This window comes from Pan troglodytes, chromosome 3, assembly GCF_028858775.2.
Source record: "Pan troglodytes isolate AG18354 chromosome 3, NHGRI_mPanTro3-v2.0_pri, whole genome shotgun sequence".
NCBI lineage: Eukaryota > Metazoa > Chordata > Mammalia > Primates > Hominidae > Pan > Pan troglodytes.
Window position 1 is genome coordinate 25,381,038 of NC_072401.2, and position 13,048 is coordinate 25,394,085.

Consider the following 13,048-nt stretch of genomic DNA (forward strand, 5'->3'; position numbering starts at 1 on the left):
GCCAGGGTCTCAGCCTACGGGTCACTCCGGACCCCTCAGCGCTCTCCGCGCGGGAGGCGGGCCCCACGGGCAGGCCTGTGTCCCCCGCAAGAAGCAAATCCCCAAATCCAGTCCTTCTCCGACCACCATCACGACTCCCACGCCTAGAATGCAAGCTCCCCGAGGGCAGGGGTTTCCTTGGTTCGCAGATGTGCCTTTGGCAAGATCCTGGCCCATAGGAGATGCTCTACATATATTTATTGGACGAATATTTGTTGAACGCAAGAATGAATGAACCACGTTTTATTATATACTTAGCATTGTTTTTTAAACTATTAATGCTTGCTTATATATTTTTTAACGTATCATTTGTCATTAATAGGAAGCAAATGTAAAAATTGAAAATAAAGCATTATTCAATTCTAAATAGGGCCAAAAACTCTGAGGGAGATGGTTAGCATGGGTTGAGAGAGGTGTCAAAGACAAATTGGCACTGGTGGCATTCCATGGCTCATGCCTGTAATCCCAGCACCTTGGGAGGCTGAGGCAGGAGGATCCCTTGAGGACAGGAGTTCAAGAGCAGCCTCGGCCACAAAGCGACACACCCCCTCTTTACAAAAAATAAAATAATTAGCAAAAAGGGAAGGCATTGGCATTAAGCTGAGACTTCTCCTAAGAGGAAGGACTGAAAGAGAATGACAGAGGGAAGGTGAATCACACACATAAGTCAGTCGTATTCAAGGTGGTGTTCCTGTGACACCTAAAATCCCCTCTTGGACCACTATCAATAGTGAGCCCTCTGTACTCGCAGAAACGCTGTGTGTGGAGATGAGCAAGTAGGTTGAGAAGTTGTGAACCCATTGTACAATTGTGGAAGCATCAATGCCAACATTTATTTATAATTTTTAGCCCCTGTTGATCCTGGATCAACCCTGTGAAATGGATGTTATCCTCATTTATTAGATGGGGAAACTGAGGCCTGAAACGTGGAGAAACAGGGACTCAACTAGGACTTCTGGCTCTAGCATCTTGGAAATCTAAGAATGAAGTATCACCTTGAAAGTTTGTTCTTGGCCTTGTTTTGCACATGATAGACTGTTTGCAAAATGGCAGCAATCATTCCCCTTCTTTGTCCCTTGCCCTGCCACTGTCTCTAACTTTCACTCTGTGCTCAGTCATGTAACTTGCTTTGACCAAAGCAACGTTTGTACATGTGTTACCAGAAAAAAAAAAAAAAAAGGAAAAAAAAGGCTTTTAAAGCAATTGTGCATTAGGAATTAACTCTTGCTTCTGCTCTTGGAAACCGTGTAAATAAGCTCCGAATAGCTTGCTGGTTAAGGTAGGATTCCCAACCAACAGTCAACCATCACCAGATGTGTGAGTGAGGCCATTGCCTGCCGCCCCCTCCACGCCCCCCCACCCCCACCCGCACAGCTGATGACAAGCACATGAGTGAGCCCAGCTGAGACCAGCCGAAGAACCACCCAGCTGAGCCTTGCTCAACTAGCTGACTCACAGCATCACATACTAAATAAGTAGTTGTACTTTAAGCCACTAAGTTTTAGGGTGATTTGCTAGGTGTCAACAGATAACTGAAATGGATGGTGACACAACTGATGAAGGGCCTGAATGGCTTGAACTCTCCCTGGCAGCCCTTCAAAAAGCAATAGTCCCTGGCATCATAATCTAAAGAAAATTTTACAATGGACTGGCTGGCCAGGAACTAAGAAAAGGAACCAGTATACTAGTCAGCACACTGGTTTTCTGCCTGTTGTATACAACTGCAGCACTCATCCTGGGGAAGTTCAATAACATTGCACACCATGGTCCCTGTCCTAGGGGGCTTGCAAACTAATGTGCTAGAGAACAGCAGAAAAAAAGGTGGGGCTAGAATGCAGCTAAAGCTTCTGGTCTTCTGACCATTCTGGGCTGCCTAACTCATTATCTTTTTAATCTAAGGAGCTAGAAAGAAGGTCATCCTTGAGCTGAATGTCTAGAGTTAATTAACTCAGTGCCAAGCACTTGTTCCTAAGCCTGACGTCTCATGCCTAAAAAGCAAGGTACTGTCTGCCAATATATTGCCCTCTGGCAAACCATCTGTTTTCATCCTGACCTGTGGATAAAATAGACTGTAGGAAAAGTGGGCAGAACTTGGTCCATCTGCCTTTCGAGCCTCCTTGTCTGCACCTTGCTGTCTGCCTGCATTCAGGTGGGAAAGCCCATTCCAGTTTCCACAGTTAGATGAGCCCTTCATGATATACCACTGCTCCTTTGGCGCCCTCACTGGTATTTCAGGCAGCAGGACAGACAATCAATGAGCGTTGGGAGCCAAGAAATCTTCGCATTCCAGACTGTGTGCCTTTAAGACCACTCTCCCTGTGACTCCATTTCCCCTATTTGCTTTCCTTCTCCGAAATAAGTCAGACAGTTATTACGGTATTTAAAAATAAAGCTGGGGAGCAAAATCAAAGTGTGGCAAGCCTCTACCCTCCCCAGCATGTGGAGAGACTTTCAACTCGGTTGAAACAGCATCTCTAGCTGCCTGGGTTTTCCTTAGAGGTTTCATGCCCCAAGTGCCAGCTCAAACCTGCTTCGCTTGTGAGATGTGATGAAATCACAAACCAAGGCAATGTAGCTGCAAGCAATTCTTTTTTATCTCTTTTCATTTATGTAGCCTGACATTGAGTAATAATAATAATTAAATGCAGTTTAAGCTTTTAGGCACCTATACCAGAAGGCCTCTAGATACCTCATCAACAGCAGCCCAGACTGACAAAAAAGAGAGCTAATTATATTGTGGTTAACTTTTTTCAAAGAAGAAATAAACCCATACACCGACTATCTTTATCCCTGATAAAAGCAGTACATTAAATGTCCCATCAGACAGTCCATTTGCACAGGACCATTTTAAAACCTGGTGCCCTTGTCTTAAATGTGCCACCTTGTTACAAAGTATTGAGACGCTTGCTTTAGCCTCTATTTTCACATCCCCTTAGCTTTCTGAAAACTCATCTCTAGGGACCTAATTTTTCCATATATATTCATAGCCCCGGGACCAGTTTTATTGATTTATTTATGTGCACCTATAGTGTTAGAAGAAAGTACTTAGTTGCTTTTGAGTGATGCTTTTCACTTTTAAAAGTTTGAGAGGGTTTTAGACATGGAAACTCCAAAATAGCTTAATCTAAAAACTTGAGCCAGCACAGACTGATGAAAACAAACAAACAAAAAATCTCTGGAGAGATTGGGAAAGAAAGGATGATTTGAACTTATTGTTAGCAACCTAAGCTCTCATTATGGGTTCTATACTTACTTGCATGAAGACTCTGGCCAGGTCTCAGCAGCCCCAGACACGCGGGAAAGCCCTAAAGCTTTTGATGTGACTTCTCCAGACAGTATTTCAGTTCAAATTCTGGCTGCCCAAGCAAAATTCGGGCTGTTGGAGTTCTCATTAAAGGAAACTAAGCAAATCTCCAGTAGAGATTTTGGCCGGGCTTCTCTCTGAACTATATAGTTGGGGCAATATTCATGGCCATTTTTTTTCCCCAGTGACTTTTCTCCTGCCTCAATTAAGAAACTCAATCTGGGCAGAAAATGATTCATAATGACTGTGGTTTATAATGGTGTGTGTGTGTGTGTGTGTGTGTGTGTGTGTGTGTGTACATACATATATTTATTAATTAGCTCTATAGGAGCCAGGAGGGCCATTTTGACAGGTCCTGCTAGGAGCCCCTATAGCCTGGCTGCTAAACTACTTCATTTGCTCTTGGTTTTAACCAGGATCAGGAGACTGCAGGTCCTGGTGAGTGCCACAGCCAGGCCTCCTGCAGAGGCCTGAGACCTGAGGTCCCCTGAACCACTGGCCTCAATTCTGTAGAAGATAAGCCTTTCTCTCCTCCCCCTACCTAGAGGTTCTCTGGGAAGGACCTCATCCATCATTTCCCTACAGAGGGCCAGCAGCCAGATACCAGAGGGGCAGATGGGGGATTCTGGCCGGGTTCCTGACTCAGGGAATCCTCTGTGTCTCTTAGACCCCTGAGCTCCCAGGTCCTCTCACGGCCACCCCCGCCAAGCCCTCCCTGCCCAGCAGCAAACAATCAGCACTAGCTGCTCCCCTCCAGCCCCGCTGGCTGCCAATCAGCCGGGCAGCAGGGGGTGGAAGGAAGTTGCACTCCCTGCTGAACTGCCTCGCTCACAGTGGCTGAGTGGGGCTGATGACGGCCTGGCAGGCCGGGGACCCGCAGTTGTCATCCTAAGGGGGCACAGGCTTGAGCGTGATTGGCTTGGGCGTTGTGGGAGACAAGAGGTGGGGAGGAGCAGAGGCAGAAAGGCCACTCCTTGGCTGTTGGAGGGGTTCCCAGAAGGGGGACTAAGATGTCAGGAGGACAGGAGGATGACCAGAAAGGAGCTGAGAGACAGAGGGAGAGACAGGGCCTGGGGCGCGGGAGGAGAGGCCCAAAGATAAAGAACCACGGGAGGAGAGCGGAAAACCGTGGGCGTCGGTGGGGTGGGGAGAAACCCAACCACAGGCTGGTGGGGAAAGTGGATCGAGATGCAGCCCACGGAAGGAGTTAAATGGAAAAGAGACAGGAAAAGTCATCTGCTCTCAGATTATTCAAATTTGTTGTACTTATTGATAATGTATTTCATTTCTTCTGCGTGGGGGGGATATGATTCAGCACAAATTTGATGTAAATTTATGGAAATGGAAACGCAGAGAGGCAGCAGGGCCCGTACTGCTGACGGGTTAGCAGCATGGCCCTTGGCAAGGTGGAGGTTACTGCACCCTGGACTTGGGGAGCTGAAAATAGAAACGTCTGACTTGGGGGCCACTGGCCTCTCCTGCAGGCCAGAAGAGGGACTGACCCTGTCGTTCTGGAAGTCTTATGAAAAAAAAAATCTGATGAATGTCTAAAATAGGATCACCTACATTGCCCTCCTATCTAATTTTTGTCTTAGGGTGGGGGACAATCTTTAGCCAGTGGATATGGGTGGAAAAGGAGAAAAAAGAAAAGAATAAACATGATCAAGGACCTACTGTGTACACAGAAATCGCTAGTGAAATGACAGAAATGATTTTTCTTCTGTACTGTAGAAGAATAATGGGGCTTGGGGATGGGGAAAAACAACAAAGAAAACAATTTGATCGAGAAGGTGAAAAGGTGGCATTTCATATAAATGGCCAGTGCTGGTAAAATATTTATTGTCCATTAGGCTGTCCTTCAGAACATCGGATGTGGATTTTTATCCATCTCCACCCCCACACCAGGTCATGGCATTTGTCTAATGACGTGCCTCTCCCAGTTGGTAGCAACCTCTCTAGCCTGGCTGTGACCAAGACAGCACATCAAACCATTCACAGTAGGAGAATTGCCTCCCTGGGCCAGGCCTTGCTCTGCATCTTACAATTGCATTGAAACAGGAGATTCACGACTCTAAGGTGCAAAGCCAGACTAAAGAGTTTTACTGTTCCTCCATTCCTGTTAGAGACAGATTTTACCAGCACTGGTTCCTGCCTTTGGCCAAAGCTGCAATTCCTTTCTTTGTCCAAAACTTTCTGGGTTCCTGAGTTGCTGGGGCTCCCTTGGTCTGAGGGTAGAAAAGAGGAGTTGATCTGCAGCTCACAGCCATGGTGTGTCAGTGTATTGGGGCAACTGTTTCAAAGTGGGAGTGATCTGATCACTTTTATTATATCGGTAGGGCAGAAATTGCCAGCCCTTGGTGACATTCATTACATTGCTTTGTCCTCATTCAGTCAAACTTCTCTTTGTTCTCTAACAGAAACTCAAATGGCAAGTAAACATGATTTCTAGATAGACACTGTCAACAAGGGTGTTTGCCAATATATCATGTCCCCTGCTATTGCACCGAGCAGCTTACCTTTGGGAAAGAGGTACATGGATGCCCCTTCTATATCCACATATGACACATTGGTTGCCACTTACTAGCCCCATTTGTTTCCATGATACAGGAAAAACAATCTTAAGGTGCTGTAAGAGAGGCTTAGCAGGGTCTCCTTTAACATACTGGGTCATTAACTCAATAAGCCTTTCTTGAGCTTCTCTTATATGCTGAACTAGGCTGTGAGGATGACAACCAGGACACAGACCTCTGTCCTCAAGGCTTTTGGAGCAGATAGCCATGTTCCCAAGAAGCTTAATACTGCAGAAACACAGAGAGACACCACAGAATTGGACTCTAGCTGTGATGCGAGACACAAAAAGCCTTTTCAGCAACTGGAAATGAACTGTAAAACTAGGTCCATTGGGTACACATAAAAATGGTTAAAATGGTAAATTTTATGTTATGTATATTTTACTGTTAAACAACAATAACAACCTTGGCGGGCAGAGGGTGGGAACTGAAAGGAAAACCAGGTCTATTTGGAAAGCTCTGGGATGGGCAGGATTGAAGACTACCAAGATGTGGAAAGCATGAATGGGTGATTATACTCACCAAATCTCAGAATATTGGAAAACAAGGAGCAATGACCCTCTCCAAGGTGAAGGAAGTAGTAATTGGACAAAACATTTAAAAAGGGAGCAGTGGGTTGGAACAGCAAGCATAACACCTTAACCTTTCTGTGAATTAGTGTTGTCACCTCCACCATAGGCGGATTGGGCCAGATGATCTTGAAGGCCTGTGACTCTATGAAATTAATTTTACATTTGGGTGGGGACTTTGTATAAAATGTTAGTGAAGGTGCTGTTATTATTATCCAAGAAAGATTGCAGTAACTTAGCACATAGAAATATTAAGAATCAGAGATCTGGACCCCTTGCTATACAAGAGAAGATATAGAGGCCCAGAGAGATAAAGCAATGTGCCCAAGGTCACAAAGTATATTAAGAAAAAGGCTGTGGCTACAGCCTGAAACTTTCGATTCCCATGTCCTGGCTCCCTCACAATGCTTAGGAGTTGAAGGTATTTGAAGTTCATGAACAGCAGAATTCTGGTTGTCTATTGCTATACAACAAGCTACCCAAAACCTGTGGCTTAAACATTGGTTTATTACCATCTCTTCTGGTTTTGTGACTGGGCTCTGCTGGGTGGTTTTCATGTGGAGTTTCCTGGGTGAATGTAAATGATGGCCACAGCTGTGGTTATCTGAAGGCTCAACTACACTGGACATCCAAGACAGCCCACTCACATGGCTGGCCATTGGCTGGGAGCTTAGCTGAGGCTGTCAAGTGAAGCCCCGCCTCATGTCTTTTCATGCTGGGCTCCCCACAACATGGCAGCTTACCAAGGGAGCTTCTCACAACATGACAGCTTGGTTCCCAGTAGGAGCTTCCCAAGAGCTAATGTTCCAAGGGAGGGGAAACAGAAGTTACCAGTCCTCTTAAAGTCTAGCCCTGGAACTGGCATAGAGTCACTTCCACCATATCCTATTGGTCAAAGCATTGAAAACCAGGTCAGCCCAGATGCAGAGGGGTGGATGAATAGACTCCACCTCTAGATGGTCATAGAATGGAGCCATGTCTGTACAGGAAGGGAAGGATTTGATGACCTCCATCTTTGGAGACAAGCTGCCATAGCAGCAATTCTGATTTTTACCACAAATTATTCTTCTATGTCCTGTTTGGAAAAAATATATATTAAACAAGTATTAACCAAGCCTGACATTGTTTATCTTAATGGAAACTAAATCAATTAAATTTAGGCCTCAATACCTGTATTTTTTTTTAGAACCTACCAGTTCAGGGGTCACTTAAGCCAAACCATGGCATAGGAGAGTTCCTAAAGAAATTGTCACTGAGGAATGTATGAGAACATCTAGCATGGAAAAGAAGGTGGGACTGTCAGCAACAGGTACTGAGACCCTGAAAGTGCCTCAGTTTCCCTTCATCAGGAAAAGCAGGGGAGTAGAAAAGAGTGTTTCAACTTTGCTAAAAATAAACTCCTTGAGAGCAGGGATTGCACCTACAGTGCCTGGCACATAGTAGGTGCTTAATAAATGTTTGTTGAGCTCAATTTAGGTACTAGTCTTCTCATCAATACTATAAATAGCATTTAATGAGGACTTGCCATACACCAGGCACTTTTCTAAGCAGGTGACATGTCCCTGCATCTAATCTTTACAACACTGTATAATTATCTGTGATGATCCCAGGCCTGATACTCAGAAGGTAAAAACCTGGAAGGCCCTATTGGTCACTGAAATATCAAAATACTTCCATACAGATTGGTAAATTATCACTATTCTGTGTCCCTTGATTGAACCCTATATGTACTTCTCTCCCCCATTCAACACCCCCATCCAGGAGAGACCCAGTGGGCATGGCCCAGGAGCCTCCCTCATGACTGAGAGCTCTCTATGGCTCTCCTACAATGGCTTGCATTCCTGGATCAAGTTGACAAGACCTTAAAGAGGTAGGCAAAGCCCTGGTGCAGGTGGTGCTGGTACCTCAGCATGTAAATATTTGGTGCCCACCTAGCCATCCAAGCAAGACTGGACAGGGTCTTTCAGAACTAATGTACCTGCCGTCACCTGCCAGCACCCACATGTGGGAATGGCAGCCTCTGGCCGGCATTTCATGGGCTGTTGAATATCTGGAATCCTAATTACCCACGTATGTGAAGGAAAAGAAAGCTGAGGAGTTTAAAGAGTTTTTTTAAAGATTTGATGAAATTCACATAGCCTAGTAAGGGGTGGGTCCAGGGCTACACTGCCTCCAAAATCCACACCCCCTATTCCCCGCTCTTGTGCTGTGTTACAGTGTCAGTTTGCTAGGGCTGACAAAGGACCACAGATGGGGGTGTTTAAATAGCAGAACTTTATTGTCTCAAAGTTCTGGAGACTAGAAATCTGCATTCGAGGCATCGGCAGGGTTGGTCCCTTCCAAGGGCTTTGAGAGAAGGATCTGTTCCAGATGCTTTAGGTCTGTGTCTCTTCACATCATCTTTCCTTTATGCATATCTGTCTCTGTGTCTAAATTTCCCCTTTTTATAAGGACACCTGTCATATTGCATAAGAGACCCACCCAACTCCAGTATTTCATCTTAACTAATTACATCTGCAATGACCCTATTTCAGCATATGAATTTGGGAGGAGGGCACAATCCAGCCCTTACAGCGACTTTCTTTTCGATGAGACATCCGCCACCCCATTATAACAAAGTTAATTAGGCATTTACATAAGTCATCTAGAGAATGTTCACTTTGTGTAGGTCCACTAGGTCCCAGTGAATGCATCACCATTCCAAGACTTCCCCTCACCCCACCAACTTCAGTCAAAGCAGTTTGAATTGGCACTCACTCAGTAATATTTGCCCTTCCTCCATGCAATCCACATCTTTCTATTGTGCCAGATCATTTTGATACCTAGTTGAAGGCTGCGAGATGGGGCATTTTGGACTCATTTTTATTCTTTTTCATGCTTCTCCAATGTCCTGAAGCTCACTGATGTTCATACAATCAGTGGCTGGTATGTGAGTCAGCTCCTGTCCCTTCAGCAGTTTAGTGAACTCTGCAGCTGGCGAGATCCTGGAACTACTATTCTCAAATGATGAATCCCTTCTTAGTTCAAGGAGATACTACAAAGGCTTTCCCCAGTGAGTGCTATAGGAAGGTATTGCCTTTGGAACTTTTCTCTCACTGGGGGCTTCTGCTATATTCCAAGTGTGTGAGATGGTTGTCTGGTTTTCTTGCGTACCCCTTTGAAACACATAGTAACCTTGGTCTCAGATGCAGTGTCCTCGAACTTGAAAAATCATTGGACCAAAAATGTCTACAACTTATTTTTCCCCTTAGATTTTCTTTTTTTTTTTATTGATTTTCCATTTTTAGCACAAGATTGATCACCAGCAAAATACCAATTTACATACAGATTCTGCTAAACTCAGCATCCTATATACTTGGGACTTTTTCATCCATAAACCAATTTTTTAAAGAGAGAGAGTCTATTATCAGAAGCGCCCCTGATGACACTCAAGATGGTCTATAGGGAACAAGCTCAGGAGGGTCACAGTCTGGAGGGGTGAGTTCAGCTGATTTGTGAGCATAATAACTATGGGGACAAGGTCACAGGCTGATACTCACAGGGACAGGTTAATATTTTGCTTACTTCTGTGGCCACAAGCCTAAACTGCAAACCTTGGTCAGCTATCTTACAAGTTCATTAAATAACATTCAACAAATACTTTTTGAGTTCCTACTATGTTGAGTTCCTGCTAGGCCAGGCACTGTTTAAGTACTAGGACTAGTCGGAAAGACAAGAAGGACATAAACTTTATCCACATGATGTCTATAGTATAGTGGGGAAGCAGATATCAAATGATTATGCAAAAATTATTTAATCACCAAGGTGATAAATGCTGTGAAAGAAAAAAAAAAGGTTTTCTTTGAGAGATCTAATAGGGAATCTAAGTGAAGGGTCATTGAAAGCAAGGCCTGAAGGATGTATAAAAGTTAGGTAGCCAAGAAGATAGGCTGAGAAGGAGTAGCACAGGGGCAGAGAGAACAGGTGAAAACAAAAGAACTTGAATGAAGATTAGTGTGGCCAGAGAACAGAGAGGAGGGAAGAGAGTGACAGGAGATCAGACTGGAGGGAGGAGCAGAGCCTTAGTCATGTGTTAAGGAAGTTAGAATTTATCACACAAGTGCTGGGAACCTTTGAAGTGTGTATTAGGATTAAAGCTAAGCTTCAGTAACAAAGACACCCAAATATACAGTGGCTTGACTAAGAAAGAATTTGATTTCTCCTTCACAAGACAGGTCGCCAGGGCAGCCCTGCTCCCCAAGGCCACTCTGAGCCCTAGATTCCTTACAAACTGTGATTCTCTCTTCACCTCAGATACTGCCCTCAGATGCAGGTTTGAAGCTGGGTTGCAGCTCAAGTGTGTTTTAGCATGTGGGAAGGGAAGAGGTCCAGGCAATATCCTTCTAAGCAAGTGACAGGGAAGTAGCATATGTCACTTCCACTCATATTCCATTAGTGAGAACAGACATATGGCTACACACCACTGCAAAGGAAGCAGGGAAATGTATTCTCTAGCTGGGTAGCCATTTGCCAAGAAAGAGTAGCACCACTCTGACCCAAAAGATCTTAAGCCATAAAGTGATGAGATCAGATATTCAAGTCTTTATAGCTGAAAAAAAAAAAAAGGATCTTGGAAGTCACTTAATCCAAACTCTTCATCTTACACATGTGAAAACCAAATGAGGTCCATGACTTTAGATACTATTGCTGCATAACAAACCATCCCAAGTTTAGTGGTGTGAAACATCACGTTATGTTCATGGATTCCATGCTCAAGAATGCAGAAAGGCCACAGTAGGGTCAGCTGGCTCTGCTCCATGAAGCATGAGGCCTCAGCTGAGAAGATTCAAAGACAGAGGGTGACTCAGTGGCTGGAGGCTGGACTTATCTGAAGGCTCATTCTTTTGCATGCCTGACACCTACTTTGGGAGGACCCAAAGACTAGGACTGTCAGCTAAAATGCCTTACATGTGGTCTCTCCATGTGGTGTTTCTTCCTCATAGCACAGCTGCTTCAGGGTAGTGGATTTTTCTCATGGCGCCATGGAGTTGCAAGAATGACTATTCTAATTAACAAAGTGGAAACTGTACTGCCTTTCATCATCTATTCTTGGAAGTCATTCAACATCATTTCCACCACATTATTTTTTGGTTATGAGTGAGTCAAAAACTTGTCCAGATGCCACCTCTTGAGTATGGATGAGTATCAAGGTTTCATTTTAAAGAAGCTTGTGGGATGGAAGAAATTGTTGCAGTCACCTTTGGAAAATGCAATCTACCACAGTGGCCACATCCACTGGCTACAATACCCATCTCATATACAAAATGAATAACCTTTCTTCGAAGACACCCAAAGTTTTGTCCTGTTACTACATCAGTTATAAGTCCAGAATCTCAACTACATCTTGTCCAAGTGTAGTTGAGGCTCCTTAGGTACAGTTTTTTGGGTCAATCTTCCTCTTGTTCTGTAGATCTATGATCTAAAGAGATTAGTTCTCTGTCCCTTATGCCAGCAGCATGCCACAGTAGAACAGGCATTGGATAACTGCTGTAGACATTCCTGTTCGAAAGCAGGGAAAATGAAAGGCATTGGTGGTCACTTGTCCATAGCAATTCTGAAATGTGGGGACAGCTTAGGACTCAGTCATACTCTTTGGGAGTTTTTCTTCATGGCTCTTGGTTCAGCCCTCTGAGTTATCCTTCATTTTCCATAAGAAATACTTCAGTATGCAATTGAATAGCCTTTTTAGCCTGGTTCTTGCCTTTAAAAGACTGGGGGTGGGGTAGGGTCAAAAGAATTCTTTTCATCTGGTACTGTCTCTGTTCCTGTCCATCAAAGCTAACATGCTTCCTTTTTTAAAAACTTTGCGGTGTTTTGTTTCGTTTTATTTTGTTTTACTTTGTATCAATGCATAATCAACTTTATAGACAAAAATCACACTTACAAATCTCTTTGAGTCAGGTCCTTCTCTATCTTGGGTCTTTGAGTCACTGTTGTGGGACAGTGCCCTCAAGATTCTTTGAAGTCTTATTGTTTAACAAAGAAGGTCTACAAGACAAACACTATAGATTCTTAAAGAAGGACTTTTATGTTCCTGGAAGCTTCTCTGAAGTAGCATGTAAGATATTTCTGAGGCTTAAACAAGGGATCTTACAGTCCCATTCTGAATTCATATTTTCCCAGAGCCTATTTATTAATTTGGGACACTTTCCTGGCTAAGATGACTATTCTGAGACCTTATCTATCCTTCCAATTAGGCTTGAAGGCTTAAGAATTCATTCTTGGCCGGGCATGGTGGCTCACACCTGTAATCCCAGCACTCTGGGAGGCTGAGGCGGGCAGATCACCTAAGGTCAGGAGTTCAAGACCAGCCTGGCCATGGTGAAACCCTGTCTCTACTAAAAAAAATACAAAAAATTAGCCAGGCATTGTGGTGTGCGCCTGTAATCCCAGCTACTCAGGAGGCTGTGGCAGGAGAATCGCTTGAACCCGGGAGGTGGAGATTACAGTGACCCAAGATGGTGCCTTTGCACTCCAGCCTGGGCAACAGGAATGGAACTCCATCTCAAAAAAAAAGAAAAAAAGGA